This window comes from Chrysochloris asiatica, unplaced genomic scaffold (assembly GCF_000296735.1).
Source record: "Chrysochloris asiatica unplaced genomic scaffold, ChrAsi1.0 scaffold00003, whole genome shotgun sequence".
Taxonomy (NCBI): Eukaryota; Metazoa; Chordata; class Mammalia; order Afrosoricida; family Chrysochloridae; genus Chrysochloris; species Chrysochloris asiatica.
Genome location: NW_006408521.1, coordinates 11884493 through 11887092, shown reverse-complemented (window position 1 = coordinate 11887092; position 2600 = coordinate 11884493). Strand labels below are relative to the sequence as shown.

The window sequence follows — 2600 nt, the reverse complement described above, 5'->3', positions numbered from 1 at the left end:
CGCTGATTCGACAACACCTAACAACAACATAGATAAATCGGAAGAACAGAAATGGAACGAGGCTTCAAAAATCTGAGGGTACGTTAGTTGACATGTAGAAGTCAATACCTAGCCCAAATTCTTAAAACAAGTATGAGTATAGTAAAAAACAAGACAACATAGTTTTAGGCACACAAAATCTCAAAAATGTTTACTCTGCCTGCCTTTTTTCTCAAAAAGCTGAAGAATTATAAGCAGCACTTAAATTGGGATTTATCCAGGAAAAGGGAAGATACAGTAACCAGGAAATATGGACTCTAAAACAGGAGAAAGGCAAAGGAAAGTCCCAAGATAACAGCATTGTAGCAAGTCTAGAGGGCAAACAGTGGAGATCAAAGGAATGTCTCCAGAAACATAAATGTAGGTTTATTTAGTTTAGTGCCATGTTTAACCATGTGGGAAATTATATTGAAAAGAGAGAAATAGGGCCAAGGAAAAGAACAATGAAAATAAAAGAGGCAATTAATAACTGCAGAAAAAAGTTGTGACATGAAGGAAACAATCATAGTATACTCCTTAGCAAAGCAGAGAGCAACATTTACTTAGTCCAGTGATGCAAATACTGAATAGTAAAACTAAAACTAATATAATCATACCAGGAGGACCAGAAAGGGACAGGAATTGGGCGTTGGTGTTGATACGTAGCAAATTCCGTCTTTCAAAATAGAAAGTCAAGCCCAGAGGCCTGGAGTCAAAGTTGGTTCCTGTTACAGTCTTGCCGCAGCCCGCCTCCTCCTCCTCTCTCAACATGACAGCTGCCGTTGTGTCCTTCGCCAAGGACTTCCTTGCAGGTGGAGTGGCCGGGGCCATCTCCAAGACCACGGTAGCACCCATCGAAAGGGTCAAGTTGCTGCTGCAGGTGCAGCATGTCAGCGAGCAAATCTCCGCAGATGAGCAATACAAGGGCATTATCGATTTTGTGGTTCAGATCACCAAGGAGCAGGGAGTCCTGTCCTTCTGGCATGGTAACCTGGCCAATGTCATCAGATATTTCCCCACCCAAGCTCTCAACTTTGCTTTCAAAGATAAATACAAGCAGATCTTCCTGGGTGGTGTGGACAAGAGGACCCAGTTTTTGTGCTGCTTTGCTGGAAATCTGGCATCCGGTGGTGTTGCAGGGGCATCCTTGTGCTTCGTGTATCCTCTTGATTTCGTCCGTCTAGCAGAAATTGAAAGCAGCTGATATGGGGAAAGCTGGTGCTGAAAGAGAGTTCAACAGCCTTAGTGACTGCCTAGTTAAGATCTCCAAATCTGGTGGGATTAAGGGTCTGTACCAAGGCTTTAATGTGTCTGTGCAAGGCATTATCATCTACTGGGCTGCCTACTTCGGTATCTATGACACTGCAAAGATAATGCTTCCCGATTCCAAGAATACTCACATCTTTGTCAGCTAGATGATGGCTCAATCCCTTACGGCTGTGGCCGGGTTGACTTCCTACCAATTCGACACTGTTCGTTGTCGCAGGATGATGCAGTCAGCGGGCAAAGGAACTGATATCACGTATACAGGTACCTTTGACTGCTGGAGGAAGATTGCATGTGACGAAGGAGGCAAAACCTTTTTCAAGGGTGCATGGTCCAATGTGCTCAGAGGCATGGGTGGCGTTTTTGTGCTTGTCTTGTATGTTTGAAATCAGGAAATACACATAAATTCTTTCCTAGTTTGTTTTCCACTGTGAATGGGCATGGTGTATTATAGAGCACATCTTGAGCCTTCTTGACAGACTGTTGGCTGTCTACATCCATGGCAACTATCTACTGGTTGAAAATGGGAAGGAGTAATATTCATCTGATCACTTTTCTCTGAAAGCTTTTTCCATGATGATGGGACTTAATTATATTTTTTATTTCAGCACTCCTAATAAAGAAAAATGTGAAGGAATAAAAAGATCTGAAACACACACACACACAAAGTAGAAACTCAATGTAATTTCTAAAATTTAAAAAAAAATGAAGTGATAGAGTACTGACATACCACTGAGAAATAAGGAGGTAAATACCAGACTGGACGTTTGATTTTGTTAGGTTTCACCGAGACAGTTCTGACTCATAACAACCCTGTGCACAACACAACAAAACACTACCTGGTTCTGTGCCACCATACTCACAATGACTGATGCTTGAGTGCATTGCTGCTACCACTGTGTCAATCTACCTCATTGAAGATCTCTTTAAATGATCCTCCACTTTGCCAATAATGAGTCCTTCTCCAGGAATGAGTCCTAGCTAACAACATATCCAAAGTGCAAGAGATGAAGTCTATCCATCCTCGCTTCCAAGGAACATTCTGGCTATACTTCTTCCAACACAGATTTGTTTGTTTTCTGGCAGTCCATGCTGCTTTCAATTTTCTTCACCAATATCATATTTCAAATGCATCAGTTCTTATTCCAGTCTTCCTTATTTGATGTCCAACTTTCATATGTATAGGAGGAGATTGAAAATATCATGACTTGGGTCAGGTACACCTTAATTCTCAAACTGATATCTTGGCTGTTGAACACCTTAAAGACGTCTTTTCCAGCAGATCTGCCCAACATAATACTTCATTTGATTTCTTG

At 41.7% G+C, this 2600-nt stretch overlaps 1 pseudogene; it reads left to right on the top strand.

Moving 5' to 3' along the window:
- Nucleotides 1–787: 787 nt before the first annotated feature.
- LOC102836490 lies at nt 788–1670 on the top strand (annotated as a pseudogene).
- The last annotated feature ends 930 nt before the right edge of the window (nt 1671–2600 follow it).